The 22,720-nt window shown below is 43.7% G+C and overlaps 1 protein-coding gene across 2 annotated transcripts in view; it reads right to left on the bottom strand.

Moving 5' to 3' along the window:
* The window catches only part of LOC139541950 (retinoic acid receptor alpha-like), a 221,263-nt gene extending 206,997 nt beyond the window's left edge, over positions 1-14,266 (bottom strand). For both annotated transcript variants that reach the window (XM_071346878.1, XM_071346882.1), the window contains exon 1: positions 14,087-14,266. The gene's annotated coding sequence lies outside the window, so the exon portion shown is untranslated. The remainder of the gene's footprint in view (positions 1-14,086) is intronic.
* Between the last annotated feature and the right edge of the window lie 8,454 nt (positions 14,267-22,720).

Raw genomic sequence — 22,720 nt, 5'->3', positions numbered from 1 at the left:
ACTGACCAACAGGTAAAAAAAGGTTTCCAGATATACAAGCACAAAGAAACAGAGACATGCATGCACACAAGCTACATTTGTGAGCTAGTTGGTGTAGTACTCTTTGCTGACGTGACCCCAGGCTAGCTGTTGTCAGCAGGGGTTAACTCCTCAGCAGGGTAAAGCTGCTCTAACAATAATAGCATTTTTTCTGGTAGGGTGGGAAAATAAACTTTTTGGTCCACCAGCCACTGTGTCAGGTAGAGAAATCTGCCATCCACTCAGATTGTTTTACCAGCCAAAATATATTTTGTGCCATAATTACACACAAGAAAAAGAAAAAAAAAGATGAGCATGCTTTCTGTTTTCTGAAACAAGAAATGTACTACTAGTAATAAATAATGGGGTAGACAAACAGCTTAATATTTTGGACCAGTGTCTTTTAACCAATGTATGTTAAAAGAAAAGTACTTAAATACAATTGTAAAAACAGAAATAGTTCTACAACTGAACATCAAGAACCAACAAAGTGCCCTACCCTGCCACAAAAGGCTGAGTGACATGGCTAATTTATTATTTTAGTTCAGGGCTCTACGCTGACATGATGTACTCCTAAGTAGAAATGTAGACGCACAAAAATCTAGGAGAACAATTAAAGTAGGAGTGTTTTTTAAATGGTAAGAAATGACTAAAAGATGAGTGATCCATGCTCAATCATTAGGTGAGACACAAATGTTCAGCTGCCCCTTTAAGGGACGGGCTGTTACCGTGGTAACTCAGGCACTCCGCTTGTCTGTGATGAAAAACATTCCTGTTGCAGCAAACTCAAACCGCCCTAGAGTGTGAACAAAATGATATAACAGGCCAAGAAAACACGAGGACAAAGTCACACTTCAGTATCCTTTCTTGTCAATTCGACAAACTTCTACATGTGGCCTTGGATGAAATAGCTACTGGGTGTGCAGGCTTTTTCTCCAGCTCTGCTCGAACACGCCACATTGTAAAAAAAAAAACATCTGCTCAACAGGACCTTGATAAACTGTGTTTGAGCAGGGTTGGATAAAAAGCCTGCACACCCAGCAGCTCTCCAGATGGAGGAATGACAGACCACAAGTTTCTTTATACAGTAGCCTATCAGTGCAGTTTTTTTACTTTGTGGGGGGGTTAAGTGCCTTACCCAAGGCCACAATGGCAGGAGATAAAATACATGGGATCAAAGACCAGCAGCTTTCCATTGTCAATACCTGCGATGATAATGAAGGTTATTTTGTGAAGTGGTTCCTTACATCATACAACTCCAATTTTCAGTTACCCTTTTTGGCCCATGGTGCAACAGACCATTTTTTAGTTTTTGGACAAGTGACTTGAGCTTTTGTAGTAAAAAAAGGTAATATCTGTCCTAAAAAAAGCAAATGCCAAGCCCTGGAGAGCACCGAGACCGGGAGAGGAGAGGGCGAGATAGGAGGGAAAGCGATTGAGAGCATGGGGTGATGGTGGGTGCGTGAATCCGATTTCCAATGACACTGTGCTTAAGAATATTTTTTCAAAAAGACAAAACATATGATCGGTCAACATTAAAATGACAGGGTCCCAAGGAAAATTAAGGGGAATGGAAAGGGGTAGGAGACTAGAGCGGCCTGGCTAGCCCCGCTGATAGCCGCTCCGAGGAAAATAAATTTATACACAGACCATTATTTATTTGCGCATTACCGAAGTAGCAAGCCAGCCACGACTATCAGTAAGACGGTGCCGACAGACATGTCAGCTCTGCTTCTAGCTCCTAAGCCAGTTATTTTACTTTTTTCTTACACTATTAGCACAGAAACTTTTTTGTTTTATTACATACAGCACATTGGACTGTAGTACTCGCGCTAGGAAAACACACAACTGCTATTCTCTCTTCCTGAATGCCTACAAGGCCCTCCCCCGCCCTCTCTTCGGCAATTCAGATCACAACAGGAAGTACCCGTGCTAAGGTCTATCCAACGCTGGTCTGACCAATCAGAATCCATGCTTCAAGATTGCGTGATCACGCAGACTGGGATATGTTCTGCATAGACTCTGAAAATAACATTGATGTATACACAGACACAGTGACTGAGTTCATCAGGAAGTGTATAGGGGATGTTGTTCCCACTGACTATTAAAACCTACCCAAACCAGAAACCGTGGCTAGATGGTAGTATTCGTGCTAAACTGAAAGCACGAATCACCGCATTTAACCATGGTAAGGTGTCTGGGAATATGGTTGAATGCAAACAGTGTAGTTATTCCCGTCGTAAGGCAATCAAACAGGCAAAACGTCAGTACAGAGACAAGTGAAGTCGCAATTCAACGGCTCAGACACGAGACGTAAGTGGCAGGGTCTACACTGATAAAGGGAGAACAAGCCAGGTCGTGAACACTGATGTCTTGCTCACAGACAAGGTAAACACCTTCGTCCGCATTGAGGATAACGCTGTGCCATCAACGCGGCCCGCTCCTAAGTACAGTGGGCTCTCATTATCTGTGGCCGACGTGAGTAAGATATTTAAGCGTGCTAACCATCGCAAGGCTGCCGGCCCAGACGGCATCCCTAGCCGCATCCTCAGAGCATGCGCAGACCAGCTGGCTGGAGTGTTTAGGACATATTCAATCTCTCCTTAACCCAGTCTGCTTTCCCCACTTGCTTCAAGATGTCCACCATTGTTCCCGTACCCAAGAAAGCAAAGGTAACTGAACTAAATGACTATCGCCCCGTAGTGCTCACTTCTGTCATCATGAAGTTCTTTGAGAGGCTAGTTAAGGATCATACCTGACACCCTAGACCCACTTCAACTTGCTTACCACCCCAATATATCCACAGACAGTCGCCATTACACTGGCCTATCCCATCTGGACAAGAGGAATACCTATGTAAAAATGCTGTGCATTGACTATAGCTCAGCCTTCAACACCATAGTACCCTCCAAGCTCATCATCAAGCTAAGGGCCCTGGGTCTGAACCCCGCCCTGTGCAACTGGGTCCTGGACTTCATGATGGGTCGCTCCCAGGTGGTGAATGTAGGAAACAACACCACTTCACTGATCCTCAACACAAGGGCCCCACAAGGGTGCGTACTCAGCCCCCTCCTGTACTCCCTGTTCACCCATGACTGTGTGGCCACACACACACACCTCCAACTCAATCATCAAGTTTACAGACGACAACCATAGTAGGCCTGATAACCAACAATGACGAGACAGCCTACAGGGGAGGTGGTGAGGGCCCTGGCAGAGTGGTGCCAGGAAAATAACCTCACCCTCAACATCAACAAAATGAAGGAGCTGATCATGGACTCCAGGAAAAAGGAGAGGGAGCACGCCCCTATCCACATTGACAGGACCGCAGTGGAGAACGTGGAAAGCTTCAAGTTTCTCGGCTTACACATCCCTGATGTTCTGAAATGGTCCACCCACACAGCCAGTGTGGTGAAGAAGGCAACAGTGCCTCTTCAACCTCAGGAAGCTGAAGGAAAGAGGCTTGGCCCCTAAGACCCTGACAAACTTTTTGCATAATTGAGAGCATCCTGTCGGGCTGTATCACAGCCTGGTACGGCAACTGCACCGCCCGCAACCGCAGGGCTCTCCAGAGGGTGGTGCGGTCTGCCAAACGCATCACCGGGGCACACTGCCTGCCCTCCAGGACACCTACAGAACCCGATGTCACAGGAAGGCCAAAAAGATCATCAAGGACATCAACCACCCGAGCCACAGCCTGTTCACCCTGCTATCATCCAGAAGGCGAGGTCAGTACAGGTGCATCAAAGCTGGGACTAGCAGGCTACCACCCGGTTACGCAACTCCGCACCTTAGAAGCTGCTGCCCTATACATAGAATCACTGGTCACTTTAATAATGTTTAAAGTACTGCTTTACTCATATGTACATAATGTATTCAATGCCACCAACATTTCTCATCCTAATATTCATACATTTCTTAATTCCATTATTATGCCTTTAGATGTGTGTATTGTTGGATATTACTGCACTGTTGGAGCTAGGAACACAAGTATTTTGCTACACCCGCAATATCATCTGCATATGACCAATAACATTTGATTAAAATGTTGTTTTTTCACGCTACAGAGATAATATTCGGCCAGCTGCATGGGCTGGAAAGGGATAGGTTAGAGCAGGGGTACCTAAAATACTATTCGAGAAGGTTCGGTCACACAAATTGCCTAGGTCGCAAAGGTCCAGATGGGGCGAGAGAAAAAAATGAAAAATAAAATAAAAATCGGCATTTATCGGCGTTGCGACAAACCCCCACCTCGCGACCCAAAACTGTTCAAACCCCGCTTGTTGGCGGAGACAACATTACGGGTCTGAACCCATAATGGCTCATTTCTTGCAATTCTACATATTTTGCCATGTCTTATGTTGTGTGTTCATAGATGTCAGCGTGAGTGACTCAAATGTTGTTGTTTTTTTACCTGTGCATGATAACTACAAGGTTTAGATAGCTGATCAACTGGATATTACTGACAGGTTTTAAATGGCTCGCTAAGGTCTGTCAGTAAGCACGTTTCGCTCCACAGTTTTTATTTGAGTCAGGTCATACCGTATAAAAAATATATATATATATATTTTTTAAGTTAATCCAATTTTATTAAAATGCCGACAGATCATTTGTTAGTTCGACATGGTGGGATCTTTGTGTCGGTAAAATTAATTATGCGAGAAATGGTGGTGGATGTGCCTTTAAGTGAAAATATTGATTTAATAACTATCCTATCAAAACAAACTTGAAGTCACGCAATGATATGGTGTGTGTGTTCCCTCCCACTACGACTCGTGAAACCATGCAGTTTATTAGGCTACAGATTAACAAGTTATGAAAGTCACAAGATAGTGAAAGTGCACGGTGAGCATGATGCTCCTTCCCAATAAATAAGGGGTTTTATTTAGGGCCGACCCCATTTAGTCGACTGGTCGATTGTTCGGTCAACAGGCTGTTGGTCGACTCAGATTTCTTTAGTCAAGCAGAAAAAATAAATAAAAAGGTCATGGTGTAAAAAAAAGGAGGAGATGAGAAAACAGACGTTGCCTTAATTGTCTAAGAAAAGTGAGGAGCGGTATCTTAATTAGGTCAATCAATAGCCTAACTTTAAAATATATAAAGCCAGGCACATTATTTCACCAGGTAGGCCAGTTGAGAACAAGTTTACAACTGCGACCTGGCCAAGATAAATCACAGCAGTGCGACAAAAACAGACGTACAGTCAATAACACAATAGAAAAATATATGTACCGTGTGTGCAAATGTAGAAGAGTAGGGAGGAAAGGCAGACGAAATAATACTGGAGTGATATGTGCAGATGATGATGTGCAAGTAGAGATACTGGGGTGCAAAAGAGCAAGAGGGTAAGTATAAATATGGGAATGAGGTAGTTGGGTGTGCTATTTACAGATTGGCTGTGTACAGGTACAGTGCTCTGACAGCTGATGCTTAAAGTTAGAGAGGGAGATATGAGTCTCCAGCTTCAGTGATTTTTGCAATTCGTTCCAGTCATTGGCAGCAGAGAACTGGAAGGAAAGGAGGCCAAAAGCAGTATTGGCTTTGGGGATTTTCAGTGCAATATACCTGCTGGAGCGCAAACTACGGGTGGGTGCTGCTATGGTGACTAGTGAGCTGAGGCGGGGCTTTACCTAGCAAAGACTTCGATGACCTGGAGCCAGTGGGTTTGGCGACAGATATGTAATGAGGGTCAGCCAACAAGAGCATACAGGTCGCACTAGTGATTATGTTAAGATTGATTGTTTTTTTATAAGATAAGTTTAATGCTAGCTAGCATCTTATCTTGGCTTCTTGCTGCCCTCACGTGACAGGTAGTCAGCCTGCCACGCAGGCTCCTCATGGAGTACAATGTAAGGCAGGTGGTTAGAGTGTTGGACTAGAAACCGGAAGGTTGCAAAAATAAATCCCCGAGCTGACAGGGTAAAAATCTGTCGTTCTACCCATGAACAAGGCAGTCATTGAAAATAAAAATGTGTACTTAACTTCTTGACGGCAGGGGGCAGCATTTTCACTTTCGTAAAAATAGCATGCCAAAATTCAACTGCTTGCTACTCATCCCCAGAATATAAGATATGCATATTATTAGTAGATTTGGATAGAAAACACTCTGAAGTTTCGAAAACTGTTTGAATCATGTCTGTGAGAATAACAGAACTTATGTAGCAGGCAAAACCCTGAGGACAAACCATTCAGAATTTGTATTTTTTTGATGTCACTGTCTTTTCAATTAGTTTTCTTAGACACCAGATTTCTAATGGACTTGCTTGCAGTTCCTACCGCTTCCACTGGATGTCACCAGTCCTTGGAAATCGGTTGAGGTGTTTTTCTGGATGAAACGGTCCAAATAAATTGACATTTTGGATATATATCGATGGAAATAATCGAACAAAAGGACCATGTGATGTTCATGGGACATATTGGAGTGCCAACAAAAGAATTACGTCAAAGGCATGATTTATATTTTATTTCTGCGTTATGTGTCGTGCTTGCAGTGTTGAATTATGCTACTCTTTGTTTATTGTTGTGCTATCATCAGATAATAGCATCTTATGCTTTCGCCGAAAAACCTTTTTGAAATCTGACATGTTGGCTGGATTCACAACGAGTGTAGCTTTAATTTGGTATCTTACATGTGTGATTTAATGAAAGTTTGATTTTTATATCATGTTATTTCAATATGGCGCGCTGTATTTTCCCTGGCTATTGGCCGGTGGGACGTTTGCGTCCCACCTGCCCCAGAGAGGTTAACTGACTTGCCTAGTTAAATAAAGTAGTGTAAAAAAATTATAATAATAATTTAAAAACTAAATTAATTAAAAAAACGGCCAAATCGGTGTCCAAAAATACCGATTGTTATGAATTAAAATCGGCCATTCCGATTGATCGGTCGACCTCTAGTGTGTGTTACGGTGTTCAGTTTATTTTAACCTATTTATTGATGCGATTTTGATATTCTATTGGTCACGTTCATGCGATGCATACATGTGTCACATAAAGAGAGCAAGGGCTGAGGCAATGTTTTTCCTAAACAAATCCGGGATTTCAGTAACAGAACTCTTCAGTCTGAAATGGCTGTAATCATGTTACAGCTTCAGCAACACGGACATCGCGATAAACTCCGTTGGTGTTCTGTGATGGTTGCTGCAGCAAGGAGGAGTGACAGACAACGGGTGCTAGTCAGTCACGCCCTGTAATTTTTTTTTAAACAGAGCAGCAAGTTTAAGCTAGACCTAATCAAATCAATTGCTGGTCAGACAAACTCAATGCATATAGTTGTTTTGATTAAAACACATAGGATGTGTCTATATAGGAAAAAATACATTTTATATTTTTGACCAATCAATTGGAACAAACGACTCTGTCTACCAATATTTTTGGGGTTGGTCAGGGACAACACTAGTCTTATTCTGGTGACATTATGATCGATGCTTGACTGACGTTTGACAAATAAAAATATTCTTGCTCTTATCCATAGACTAGCCTAACCGCCCTGTATTTGCAACATTTTTGGCTAGAGTGCAATCGTTTGTGACAAAGTATGGGTAGAGTTCAAAATGCAATGGAAAGTTTATGTACCAAATAAAAATCCAACGCTAATGTACCAAAGTTAAGCGAAGAAGTACATGGTGTGCACTACGTCGCTACGCAATGATTTATCTGCAACAAGTCTGTCTGGTGGAAACACAAATGGTGTGACAATTTGCATATTTGACTTCATGCGGATTCTAGACTATTCGTGTGAAAATCTGTCGACCAATTGAATGGAAACCGAGCGAGTGACTGACATGAGATGAAAACTACCAAAGCGCTACCACATTTCACAATTGCACCTTGTGGATTCTACTTTTACACATCAACAGTTAGCTGAAAGTCTGACAGAGTTCCCGCAGTGTGCCTATTGAGTATGGCTGGGCTGTCACTGGTAATGAAGTGGTTTCACTGCCTGTCTGGACTGACTGGGAGGAGAATGAGCCTGGCTTTTTACAGCAGTGTGGATGTACTCAGAAGAAGCAATTGATACCATTGTTTTATGGAGAGGGCGGTGATTAACTAACGACAAAAGAGCTCTTTCACTGGAAATGTCAGCCGTCAAGCTGAGAGACTGTCCGACTGGGCAAAAAGAGTCTGTGGAAATCTTTTATGGAATTGTATGACACTGCCACAATATCCCCACACAAATTGTGAAACACAATAAGTCTCATGTGGTAAAAAAAAGATTTGGCCGACAGTGTGTACATGTAAGACAATGCCAGACCAATGTGAAATGTACCATAATGGACAGTATGAACGCCGTAACACAATTCTTAGTAGCCTAAGTATTCAACCACCTTCTATAAAAACAGTCTTCAAAATTGATTGATAGACAAAGTTAATGTTAAACTATGGCTTTGTCTTTCTCACAGAGATCAGAGAAACAATGCTATGTAGGCTAAATCTGATCATAATCTCAATGTCTAAATCAATAGTTTTTTCAATCACATCCAGTACAATAATAGCTCAGTGATCAGTCTTAAACTTAGCCTCATTTAAAAAGAAATGACCTAATCTTCAGGAATATTATACTGGTGAGGGACCTCAAATACAACCGATTATCCATTCTAGGCTGTTTCTTCCTGATTAGATTATACAATAGCCGATAATATTAAGGTCTCACAGCAGCCTCCTTGCATTTCTCAGAAAACACAATGGCCTTGGTCTCTAAGTTCCAAATCTGAGATTTAGGTACAGTTGAAGTCGGAAGTTTATATACACCTTAGCCAAATACATTTAAACTCAGTTTCTCACAATTCCTGACATTTAATCACAGTAAAAATTCCCTGTTTTAGGTCAGTTAGGATCACCACTTTATTTTAAGAATGTGAAATGTCAGAATAATAGTAGAGAGAATTATTTCTTTCAGCTTTTATTTCTTTCATCACATTCCCAGTGGGTCAGAAGTTTACATACCAAATACTAATTGAGTGTAGCATTGCCTATAAAATGTATAACTTGGGTCAAACATTTCAGGTAGCCTTCCACAATAAATTGGGTGAATTTTGGCACATTCCTCCTGACAGATCTGGTGTAACTGAGTCAGGTTTGTAGGCCTCCTTGCTCGCACACGCTTTTTCAGGTTTGCCCACAATAATTCTATAGGATTGAGGTCAGGGCTTTGTGATGGCCACTCCAATACCTTGACTTCGTTGTCCTTAAGCCATTTTGCCACAACTTTGGAAGTATGCTTGGGGTCAATGTCCATTTGGAAGACCCATTTGTGACCAAGCTTTAACTTCTTGACTGATGTCTTGAGATGTTGCTTCAATATAACCACACAATTTCCCTTCCTCATGATGCCATCTATTTTGTGAAGTGCACCAGTCCTTCCTGCAGCAAAGCACCCCCACAACATGCTGCCACCCCCGTGCTTCATGTTTGGGATGGTGTTCTTCGGCTTGCAAGCCTCCCCCTTTTTCCTCCAAACATAACGATGGTCATTATGGCCAAACAGTTCTATTTTTGTATCAGACCAGACGACATTTCTCTAAAAGTACAATCTTTGCAGTTGCAAACCGTAGTCTGGCTTTTTATGGCGGTTTTGGAGCAGTGGCTTCTTCCTCGCTGAGAAGCCTTTCAGGTTGTCGATATAGGACTCGTTTTATTGTGGATATAGATACTTTTGTACCCGTTTCCTCCAGCATCTTCACAAGGTCCTTTGCTGTTGTTCTGGGATTGATTTGCACTTTTCACACCAAAGTACGTTCATCTCTAGGAGACAGAACACGTCTCCTTCCCGAGTGGTATGACAGCTGCGTTGTCCCATGGTGTTTATACTTGCGTACCATTGCTTGTACAGATGAACGTGGTACCTTCAGGCATTTGGAAATTGCTCCCAAGGATGAACCAGACTTGTGGAGGTCTACAATTGTCTACAATTGTTTTTCTGAGGTCTTAGCTGATTTCTTTTGATTTCCCCGTGATGTCAAGCAAAGAGGCACTGAGTTTGAAGGTAGGCCTTGAAATACAGCCACAGGTACACCTCCAATTCACTCAAATGATGTCAATTAGCCTATCAGAAGCTTCTAAAGCAATGACATCATTTTCTGGAATTATCCAAGCTGTTTAAAAGGCACAGTCAACTTAGTGTATGTCAACTTCTGACCCACCGAATTGTGATCGTGAATTAAGCTAAATAATCTGTCTGTAAACATTTGTCGGAAAAATTACTTGTGCCATGCACAAAGTAATGTCCTAACCGACTTGCCAAAACTATAGTGTGTTAAGAAGAAATGTGTGGAGTGGTTCCGACTTCAACTGTATATTAGAACTTCAACGAGGTGAGGTGCCCTGCCACTAATACTTAAATGAAGTGGAGTTATTCTACTACTCTGACCTAATTGCGCTCTCTCCCTCATGAACACGGGAGAGCTGTGCACGCTGACATGTAATGATTATTTAATACCATCAAAGCCATAAAGGGAGAAATAAAAGGAGTCAATATAAAGGGGGGGGGGTGACTTAACCCTTTCATCGTGCACAGGGAGACGTAGGAGAGCAGGGAAACAAACAGTGGACTGTATTGAGACAGAATCAGTATGTGTGAGCTGGCCTGTCAAACCCCCATCAGCCTGGCTGACTGGAGCTCCCATATCCCTACATCACAGGGGCTTTACTTCCCCAATCCACTCTTCACCCCTGTTAGCGGCTCCCACCCTCCTCCTCTCAGTCTTTTCCCACACTCACCCCACTCCCAAAAGCAGCGGCTATGTCAGCAAGCACCACGGCCAAAACGACTATAACCTTGCAATTTATTTCTACTCATTCAGCAAGAGTGGCAATAGCAAAGAAACAACTTTCTCCCAACATGTCTTTATGAAAAACAACTAAAGAGAGCCGGAAGACTGACACCACACTACTGCTCATTATAACCCCAAATGTCTGATGTCTTTTTTTTCATAACAGGCATCTGAAGCCTCAGCTCTCGAAACTGTGGTTTCACTCAGATCTGAGCTCCTCGCTCCTGAAATAAAACCCACACAACTCTGGCGTCTCGGCGAGTGAGTGGGTCGACTCGGGTTGAGGCATTTACCGTTTAGCGAGGGCCTCGTGACATCTCTGGGGTAACCTGCCATTGTGGGGGACCCGTCTCATCTGTCACAACCCGATGAGTTTCTCCTGCACAGTCTCAGCCTTGTGAGGCAGGCAAACACCGGTTAAACTGAACACAAGGGACAGACAGGGCTGTGGTAAGGCTACTCACCACTATGGACCTCTGCTAACCGAACTTCAAATGTGTTGAGATTTCCTTTTTGGTATAATCTATATACCAAATTTAAATGGACGCTCTTACACTACAATCAGTTGTGCAAACATCTCTGCCTACCCCCTGAACCACACCACATTGCTAGGAGTCTTGCTCCCCACATCTTGTTAGACATGGGTGTGTTTGGCAGACAGGCCAACTATTTAGCTACAGTATCATTTGAACTCCTTTAAACCCCATCTCTTTACCTTCAACAAGAATCTACAGATAGTAAAAAGGCCAGTTTTAGGAATAACACTGGGCATTTCCAAATACAAATCAGCAGCTCTGCGGGATACACATCTCATGTCCTGCAGTAAAGGTCTCCAAATGGGAACGCTCTCCCACCATCCTCCAATAACCCATCTCAGGTCATACGGCAAAAACGATTTGTTCCAAAGGTTACAAGAAGACAGAAAATGTCAGCCCATGTGAAAAATAAATTGCCAGGAGCTTTTGAGTCACTATCATGTTTTTCAGTGTGAAGTCAAAGAATATTTTCCTTTCCAGTGTCACACTTGACTTTATCATTTTGAAGAGGAAGGAGAAGAGGGGGAGCCAAGAGCCATCGCATCCATTGTGATGACACATTTACCGCCATGTGAAACCAAGTCGTGTGAGGCTTCTAAGTCTAACTGGCATCGCTCACACAAGAAGGAAACCAACTTTACGTAGAACACAAGTCACTCAAAAACACTCTGGACTTGTGAAAAAGCAGTTCACTCTTCTGCCTCTAATTATATCTGCATGCAAAATACTGTACTTGGCTATACAATAGACTTTTCTGCTATTCTAAAAACACATTGTACGGTCTAACCCTCAAACTTAGAATAGACAACCAACCAAAAAGAACATGTCTGCACTAGCATAGACAGAGTATCTGCCACAAGAGAAGCTGATGAACACATTGGATGTGCCTGCAAGGCTGAAGTTGGGCTGGCTGGCTCTGCTCTGATGTGTGTCCATATGGCATACTGTAGCCTATTAGTTAAACAAACTCATAACACAGTGACCACATCTCAGATCCTGTTGCCCTTGAGGGGAGAAAGGCGAACCCAAGTATGATTGGATCGTTGACGTACACAGGGTACCAGACCAGTGTGTAGGTTAAATCCCTCACCTGGGGCCCATCATGAGTTGATGACACAGCAGATAAAACTTCTATGATTGTATCATTTTCAACAGACCTGAAGAAACTAAAGCCAAGGGCAGTTAATATTACATAACAGTACCTTTCAGGATTAGCCCACTATAGTGGGGCTCCCGGGTGGCGCAGCGGTCTAAGGAACTGCATCTCAGTGCTAGAGGCATCACTACAGACCCTGGTTCAATTACAGACTGCATCACACCTGGCTGTGATTGGGAGTCCCATAGGGTGGCGCACAATTAGCCCAGTGTAGTCCGGGTTAGGCCAGGGTAGGCAGTCATTGTAAATAAGAATGTGCTTAACTGACTTGCCTAGTTAAATAAAATAAAAGTGAAATAGTGATAGTCGTAACAGTTGTGAACGTACTGCTTGGTTAGGTTAGAACTGACTAGGGCATATCCAGCTATGGCTACGGCACAACATGCATCTGTGATTCACACCATGAGGAGAGGTGACAGGGTGGGAAAATCCTCAGACACACCAAATTTCCCACTCAGCAACTAAGCCTCCAATGCATCTTGCTCTGAATGTCACAGGTTTTCTGTAGAAAAGGGCACATACCTTTTTCACAACAAAAAAAACACAGTAGTTTGTTGTGCACATCACACAGCCAGTCTTGGACAGAGCAATGGAATAATCCATATAAATGCATTATTTTATAAATCAATCATGCACCATAAATTATCTTAACACAGTGATTAGGCTACCTAATCATACAGAAACACAAAACGAAGTATTATTACAGATCTAAATAATAAACGTTTTTTTTAATGACTTAACAATATATTTGCAAGAAATTGGTAATAATAAAAATTGACCAAATCCTAAATCGGCAAAATTTTGAGATTGTGGCAACATGCACTGTAATGTTAATAATCATGTCATAGGTATTATGACATTTCATTTGTCAGCTGCTCCTCTGAAGGCATATTATCTTGGGAAAAGACTGCAACAAATTGGGGGTTACTGTCAGTGTGGCTTACATTGCAGTCATTTGCAGAAATAAAAACACTTCAGCACACGGTTTTTGGGATTGATTAACATCAATATTCCATTGTCTTGGCGTTCCATGGATGGCTCGCAATGAAGCAATAATTGTGTGCAAAAGAAACTATAGGGGTTTAGCAATCTGTGAGCTACACTCATATCATGGTAAATACAGTGAAAAGTTTGCAAACTGGTTGACCTTGCTACAAGGATTGGCGATGTAAATATCGAGTCAACTGTCAGCCTGTCAAAATGCGGTTAGCTGCTAGCCAAATCGCTAATTATCGCTTGATGATGCTTACGTTGAGATTTTATTGCGTGGTCCATTTCATTCATGCGAAAATAATACGGCAAATTGATAAAATAACTGTTTTGCTATCTAATTAGAGAAGCCACCCTACGTGTTGATAGTGTAGCAAGTGTCAATCACGAGATTCATAACGAAATCTCACATCCCGCCGAACTGACATGCATGAAATCGTATAACGTTCGTGCACAAAATAAACGCAACTGAAAATACGGTTGTCGTCGGGCTGAATGAGTTCAATTGTTCGTGACATTTGCCTGTTGGCTTATGTTAATTTTGACCTGGACCGCACACTGTCCAAATGTTGACAAGGTAAGCCACCTCAAATAATAAGTGTCACATCAAATACCTTGGACCTGTTGCCTTCTCCTCCTGGTTCCGTGGTTGGTGGAAGTTGCGCCTAGTATAATTGTTTTGATACTCTCTCCAAAGTTTTTGAGTGTAAAACATTTAGCAGTGGATAACTACCGGTGTCGAGCCAAACTACCCTCCGGCAATTTGTCGATGAGAGGCGGTGAACGGAGAAGTTGAGAAGAGCTTTTGCAGCGGAGCCATTGAAGTCACGTGCTCCGGCAGTGAAATTCTACACCACCCTCTCGCTCCGCCCCTTCTCCATTTATGGGGTGGTCCGCTGTCCTGTAAAAGGGATACTTCAGGATTTTGGCCAGTTTGTATTCTTAAAACCAGGGGGAAAAGTTACACTATATATACAAAAGTATGTGGACACCCCTTCAAATTAGTGGATTCGGCTATTCCAGCCATACCCGTTGCTGACAGGTGTATAAAACAGCCATGCAATCTCCATAGACAAACATTGGCAGTAGAATGGCCTTACTGAAGAGCTCAGTGACTTTCAACGTGGCGCTGTCATAAGATACCACCTTTCCAACAAGTCAGTTCATCAAATTACTGCCCTGCTAGAGCTGCCCTGATCAACTGTAAATGCTGTTATGGTGAAGTGGAAACAGCTAGGAGCGACAACGGCTCAGCCGTGGAGTGGTAGGCCACACAAGTTTACAGTAGCTCGTAAAAATAATCTGTCCTTGGTTGCAACACTCACTACTGAGTTCCGAACTGCCTCTGGAAGCAACATCAAGACAAGAACTGTTCGTAGGGAGCTTCATGAAATGGGTTTCCATGGCCAAGCAGCCGCACACAAACCTAGATCACTATGCGTAATGTCGGCGGGAGTGGTGTAAAGCTCGCCATCATTAGATCACGCTTCATCATCTGGCAGTCCGACGCTACCTGCCCCAATGCATAGTGCCAACTGTAAAGTTTGGTGGAGGAATAATGATCTTGGGCTGTTTTTCATGGTTTGGGCTAGGCCCCTTAGTTCCAGTGAAGGGAAATCTTAATGCTACAGCATACAATGACATTCTAGACGATTCTATGCTTCCAACTTTGTGGTAACGGTTTGGGGAAGGAAGGCCCTTTCCTATTTCACCATGACAATACCCCCATGACAATACCTGCACAAAGCGAGGTCCGTACAGAAATGTTTTGTCGAGATCGGTGTGGAAGAACTTGACTGGCCTGCACAGAGCCCTGACCTCAACCCCATCGAACACCTTTTGGATGAATTGGAACACAGACTGCAAGCCAGGCCTAATCACCCGACCTCACTAATGCTGTTGTGGTTGAATGGAAGCAAGTCCCAGCAGCAATGTTCCAACATCTAGTGGAAAGCCTTCCCAGAAAAGTGGAGGCTATTATAGCAGCAAAGGTGGGACCAACTCCATATTAATGCCCATGATTTTGGAATGAGATGTTCAGCAAGCAGGTGTCCACATACTTTTGGTAATGTAGTGTATCTCAGTTTTTTATTTTTTTTATTTAACTAGGCACGTCAGTTAAGAACAAATTCTTATTTACAATGACAGCCTAGGAACAGTAGGTTAACTGCCTTGTTCAGGGGCAGAACAACATATTTTTACCTTGTCAGCTCAGGTATTCGAACTAGCAACCTTTTGGTTACTGGCCCAACGCTCTAACCACTAGGCTACCTGTTCAGCCATTCCTGTGTTTGAAAATCAATGGGGAATAGGGTTTTGGGATAAACAAAGAAAAATAAGGTCTGAGGTTCTATGAGATAATACCAGTCAGTTAACCTTGATGAATATGAATATGTGGACAACTACAAATACCTAGGTGTCTGGTTAGACTGTAAACTCGACTTCCAGACTTACATTAAGCATCTCCAATCCAAAATTAAATCTAGAATCAGCTTCCTATTTCGCAACAAAGCTTACTTCACTCATGCTGCCAAACATACCCTCGAAAACTGACTATCCTACCGATCCTTGACTTCGGCGATGTCATTTACAAAATAGCCTCCAACACTCTACTCAGCAAATTGGATGCAGTCTATCACAGTGCCATCTGTTTTGTCACCAAAGCCCCATATACTACCCACCATTGCGACCTGTATGCTCTCGTTGGCTGGCCCTCGCTTCATATTCGTCGCCAAACCCACTGGCTCCAGGTCATCTATAAGTCTTTGCTAGGTAAAGCCTCGCCTTATCTCAGCTCACTGGTCACCATAGCAGCACTCACGCGTAGCACGCGCTCCAGCAGGTATATTTCACTGGTCACCCCCAAAGCCAATTCCTCCTTCGGCCGCCTTTCCTTCCAGTTCTCTGCTGCCAATGACTGGAACGAACTGCAAACATCACTGAAGCTGGAGACTCATATCTCCCTCACTAGCTTTAAGCACCAGCTGTCAGAGCAGCTCATAGATCACTGTACCTGTACATAGCCCATCCAACTACCTCATCCCCATACTGTTATCTATTTTATTTATTTTGCTCCTTTGCACCCCAGTATCTCTACTTGTACACTCATCTTCTGCACATCTATCACTCCAGTGTTTAATTGCTATATTGTAATATTTTCGCCACTATGGCCTATGTATTGCCTTACCTCCGTTATCCTACGTCATTTGCACACACTGTATATAGACCTTTTCTATTGTATTATTGACTATGTTTGTTTATTCCATGTGTAACTCTGTGTTGTTGTTTGTTTTGCACTGCTTTGCTTAATCTTGGCCAGGTCGCAGTAAATGAGAACTTGTTCTCAACTAGCCTACCTGGTTAAATAAAGGTGAAATAAAAAAATAAAAAAATAATAATTATAATGCCTTCATGTGCTTTATGTGTTTTTTCTTATTACATGAATGCTTCAAAATTCACAAAAAGTGACTTCAGCTGATGAAGATTATCTCATACAACAAAACTCCTACGATTTCCTAAGCCTGTGTTTACCACATACCTTTTTTCCCAAAAACCCTATAAAAACGCCATTCATTTCTACATAGACGTTTGTCCTACGAGCCATGGCGGAGTTAGTGCCTACAAAAAGACGCCATTACTATCTCTCTCTATTTGGCCCTTTATCCACTTCCCCAGAGTCAGATGACCTCGTGGATAGCATTTGTATGTCCCTGTGTACAGTATGAAGGAAGTTAGAGGTACTGTACTTTCATGAGCCAATGCTAACTAGCACTAACGCAATGACTAGAAATGGTATCCACGAGTTCATCTGACTCTGGGGAAGTAGAAAAAGGGGCCTCATTGCCAAAATCACAAAGTGTCCCTCAGATGTGCAGACAGTTTTTCTTTCATGGTATTATCACAAATTGTATAGATATTTTGTATTTATAAAAATCTGTAATATTATCTTATGATTTTGTACTGAAATTGGATTATAAGGAGGGTGCCTTGTTAAAGCAAACATTTATGATTATATTACTATTTCATACTTGCGAGTTGTCAGATAATGACATATCATGAAAACATTTTGCTTTGATATAGCACATTTACAAAATAAAGAAAAACAACTTTGATTATATTATCAATTGAATAACATGTTATTGCATTTATCGTCTTGGTAGATAAAGATGTGTATTATATCGACAGTCAGATTTAAATTAGAGATGGACAAGCCATTTTTCTGTGTTTAACCTCTACAATATATCTTGGCACAGCATCCCTTTATAGTACAAAGACTGTAATTGAATTGAATTAGGTATGGTGTATTGGGAGTCAGCTGAGCATTATTTGTTGTGTGAACAGTGGAGGGAAAGGACACATTTGTTTCTGCCCTTCAGGTTTGTTTGTTTATTTGTTGCTTTCCATGTCAAAACCTACTGCCAGAATTTAGAACATTATGTGAGAGGTCGCATTTTTGGACACACTGGGACACACCACAGTCATTGAGATACTATACTTATCCCCCATTGCAACCCACCGCAAAGTTGACTGTTTGTCTCCTTCCCTGCAAGCTTTGTATTGCGGGCGGCTATTCCCTGTCTTTCCTGGATGTTTTTCCAATGCCCACGAGGCTGCTGCAACAATGCTGTGAGTGGCACTGAGCTGTGTCAACTGTCACACATCAGCACAGAAGTGAGGAATGCTGTGCTGGGGGTGACATGGGGGGACACAGTCGTATGCGAGGACTGAGGACTCAGAGCAGAGTAAAAGGCCTTCAAATGCTCAAAGTGTGTTTTGGTGCAATTGGTTACTGTCAAAATAGAGAGTATGAGTGTGAGCAGATTTAGGCCTATTTCACAGGATTTTTTAAAATTATTATTATTTTTGGCAGGTGAAATTAGGCCCTGGCTTGATATCCTTATGTTCACAGATCTATGAAGAGTATACTTCCCTTTGCCTGCAGACAGACTGTGGGACTTTACTTTATTGGCAGCCATAGCTGCTGTGTTCCCTCAAGGCGGGTGTCCTCGGTACAGCTGCATCCTGGATGTGCAGTCAAGTTTATCATCTAATGTTAGGAGGAGCGCAGTACTGTATCTTAATAATGGACTTATTGTATGGTACTGAACAGCTCCTATTTCGGTATGAGTTCAGTGCATGGCCATAAGGAAGATATGTCACGCCGTGCATGTTTTATGCATGCTTTGCATAATCAACTTTACACAAAAAAAGAGGCTCAGGGATATCAAGCATAGTACAGTGAGTTATGTAGTGCATATTTCATGTAGTGCTTTATATAACCTACTATACACAAGGGAGAAATCATGGGTTTGACATAGTTGAGAGCTCAAAGGCTGCAAATTTACATCACATCTTTTAAAGCATCACACCTGATGTCACAAGGAGTGACACAGCTGTCTGTAAATGTTGACTCTGTGATTTATGTATACCAAGGTATGCATGTATTTGGCCTGTATAGCATGACATTTTTGCTGACTATCACTGAGGCTGCGTTTTTTTAAAGCGGCAGGCTGAAATTATTTCAGGCTGGCTACGATTCGTCATTCACTCTACACATTGTAAACGCTCATCCTTTTAGCATCAAGAATACGACCCTTTAAGAGGCATGACATGCATGGCGCTGAAAGAGTCTTCACAGTGCTATCCTGATCCTGGAAAGCCTCCTGTGAAATGGATGGGTCAACATAAACATTTGCTCCTCAGCTCTCCCAGTTCCCCCGGCTTGCCATATTCTTATTTAGGGGAAGTGCCAGCTAGAGCACAAATAGTGCCAAATACTCCCTGACAACCCAACGTTAGGAGCAGCTCTCAAGATTACCCTCCAGGAGCACGCGCAATGCCGTTGGGGGTACGCCAATTTAAAATATGATTCACTTTTTTTTTAAAGATAATAATAATAATAAAAAACTATTCTTCACATTTTCAAACGGTCCATTTAGTAAGTCCCGCGTCCATAGAGACACATACCAGCTCTACTGGTAGTACTGCTACTACCAGCAGTACTACACCTGCACCTGTCGACGATACAAGTTGTTCTGCTTCCACTAGCACATTCAATGCTAGCATCAGTAATTCTACATTTGTTGTTAGCCCAGCTAGCATGGACACTGACAGTTGTGAATCTGATGCAGCCGAAGAGCTACTTACCCGGGAAAGCCACAGACAGGGACGTTGGACCATCGAAGATGCGCGAATATGGTGAGAACTACATTGTTCACTTATATTGGGAGTAGTGCCTTTCCTCAGCCACAGTGTGTGCAAAAGTACTATCTCACAACTCGATGAAACCTTCACTTTTTTTTTTTAATTTCTCTCCCCAATTGGTAGTAGTTACAGTCTTGTCTCATCGCTGCAACTCCTGTACAGACTCGGGAGAGGCGAAGGTTGAGAGCCATGTGTCCTCCGAAACACAACCCAACCAAGCAGCACTGCTTCTTGACACAATGCCCATCCAACCCAGAAGCCAGCCGCACCAATGTGTCAGAGGAAACACTGTACCTGGTCAACGTGCACTGTGCCCGGCCCGCCACAGGAGTCGCTAGTGCTTGACGATATCCCTGCCAGCCAAACCCTCCCTAACTCAGACGACACTGGACCAATTGTGCACCGCCCCATGGACCTCCCGGTCGCAGCCAGCTGCAGCCAGCTGCGACAGAGCCTGGACTCGAACCCAGAATCTCTGGTGGCACAGCTAGCACTGCGTTGCAGTGCCTTAAACCACTGCGCCACCCGGGAGGCCCGAAACCTTGCACAGACATTTATTTTTGAGCAACAGATACCATTAATAAGAAGGGGCTAGAAGTGTCTTATATGGTGAGCTACCGAGTGGTAGGACAGGCAAGCCCCATACTATAGTGGAGGACTTAATTCTTCCTGCTGCCGCGGATATGTAGCTGGGACAATGCTGGGGGAAAAGGCCAACACAAATTATACAGACAATGCCACTCTGTACCTCCTGTACTCTAACCTTGTTTATGAGCTTTTGCCTGTCCACGACCATTACCGGGCATCAATGACATTACGATCAAAAAGCGGTACCCTCTACCACTCCTCTCCTTTCGAACCTCTCCAGGGGGCTACCATCTTTTCCAAACTGGACCTTCGGAATGCCTACAACCTTGTACGGATACTCGAAGGAGACGAGTGGAAGACGGCTTTCAACACTGCCAGTGGACACTGAGTACCTGGTCAAGCCGTTTGGACTCTGTCTTCCAGGCCCTGGTCAACGATGTTCTCCGGGACATGTTGAACCGTTTTGTTTTTGTCTACCTCAACGATATCCTGGTTTTATCTCGTTCTGCCCAGGAACACATTCTCCATGTTTGACAAGTCCTTCAGCGCCTCCTGGAAATCAGTTGTTTGTAAAAGCTGAGAAGTGCGAGTTCCATCGCTCCACTATCTCCTTTCTGGGATACATCATCGCTGAAGAGAATGTTCAGATGGATCCGGAAAAGGTGAGAGCGGTGGTGGAATGGCCACAGCCCACGTCCAGGTTGCAGCTACAACGGTTTCTGGGGTTCACTAATTTCTACCGCCGTTTCATTCGGGGCTACAGCAACCTGGCGGCCCCCCTCTCTGCACTCACCTCTCCTAAGGAACTGTTCACATGGTCTCCAGCAGCGGACAAGACTTTTGGGGATCTAAAGCAGCGATTCACTACTGCCTCCATCCTCATCCACCCGGACCTGACTCATCAGTTTGTGGTTGAGGTTGACGCTTCCGAATGTGGGAGAAGGGGCCGTCCTATCCCAGTGATCCGGCTAACCGAATGTTCATTCCTGATTCGGTCCAGCCTCAGGTCCTGGAATGGGCTCACTCTTCAAGGCTTACTTGTCATCCTGGGGCTCATCGTACCCTGGCTTTCCTACGACAATGCTTCTGGTGGCCCACCATGGCTCCTGATGTCTCGGTCTTCGTCGCCGCATGCATGGTGTGCGCTCAAAGCAAGACTCCATGGCAAGCTCCGCCTGGCCTCCTTCAGCCACTCCCCGGCCCTCATCACGGACTTTCACCGCCGGCACCCCGGTCAGCCAGGTATGCACCCAGGTAGGACACCAGGTGGCGCCCCGAGAGAGGGGGGAGGAGTACTGTCACGCCCTGATCTGTTTCACCTGTCTTTGATTGTCTCCACCCACCTCCAGGTATCACCCATTTTTCCCATTAGTCCCTGGGTATTTATTCCGGTGTTCTCTGTTTGTCTGTTGCCAGTTTGTCTTGTCAAGTCAACCAGCGTGTTTTTCTGTGCTCCTGCTTTTTCTTATCTCTTTTGCTAGTTCTTCCAGTTTTGACCCTTGCCTGCCTTGACTCTGAACCCACCTGCCTGACCATACTGCCTCTCCTGACCTCGAGCCTGCCTGCCACTCTGTACCTCCTGGACTCTGACCTTGTTTACAAGCTTTTGCCTGTCCATGACCATTCTCTTGCCTGCCCCTTGGATTATAATACATATCAGAGACTCAAACCATCTGCCTCCAGTGTCTGCATCTGGGTCTCGCCCTTATACCATTACGTTTATTGGGTGTGGCAAACCAGGGTGTTTGGCCAAAACGTTTACACAGATCAGACATGGACAGAGTAGGATTAGCTCAGTTTCAAGGGTGTTTATTTGAATAACAAACCAAAAGAAAAGAATAGGTCTCCCCCATGAGACCCTCTCCGGGATACCGTCTTCTGGGCTCCGGGTCTTGCTGTAGCCTGTGGGGAACAAAAAAGTAACTCCCTCCTTTTACCTCTGGTACCGTCCCCAACTATAAGGGAGTAACCTTTCTTCCCCCAGTCCCTTCTCCCATGTGCTGCCCTTCTGGCAGCTTTATGGTACCCATCCAGCTGGTGAGCAATCAGCCTTTGATTACTCACCAACCACAATCAGCCCCAATTAGTCCTGACCGAAGAGCCCGTCGAGACCTGGCACGTCCAGCAGAGGGAGCCATCGCCTCGTGATGTATACTTCGTCTGTCACCAGGCCTCGACGAGTCTCCCCCTGGTGGCTGACCTGCTGTACGCCACAGGGTGGTCAATTAAGGAAGACATCCTCTTCTCCAAACCACTGGAAACCAGTACAAGAGTTGAGTATATTTTTAAAGTACTGGACAGCTTTGTGACATCAAATGGACTTTGGTGGTCAAGATGTGTTGGTATCTGTACTGATCGTGCAAAAGCCATGACAGGTTGACATAGTGGAGTGGTAACATGGATGCAAGCAGTTGCTCCCGACGCCACTTGGGTACACTGCAGCATCCACCAAGAGG

This window comes from Salvelinus alpinus, chromosome 17 (assembly GCF_045679555.1).
Source record: "Salvelinus alpinus chromosome 17, SLU_Salpinus.1, whole genome shotgun sequence".
NCBI classification, from domain to species: Eukaryota; Metazoa; Chordata; class Actinopteri; order Salmoniformes; family Salmonidae; genus Salvelinus; species Salvelinus alpinus.
The sequence above is the reverse complement of the archived record's forward strand: the minus strand, read 5'-3'. Positions and strand labels throughout refer to the sequence as shown.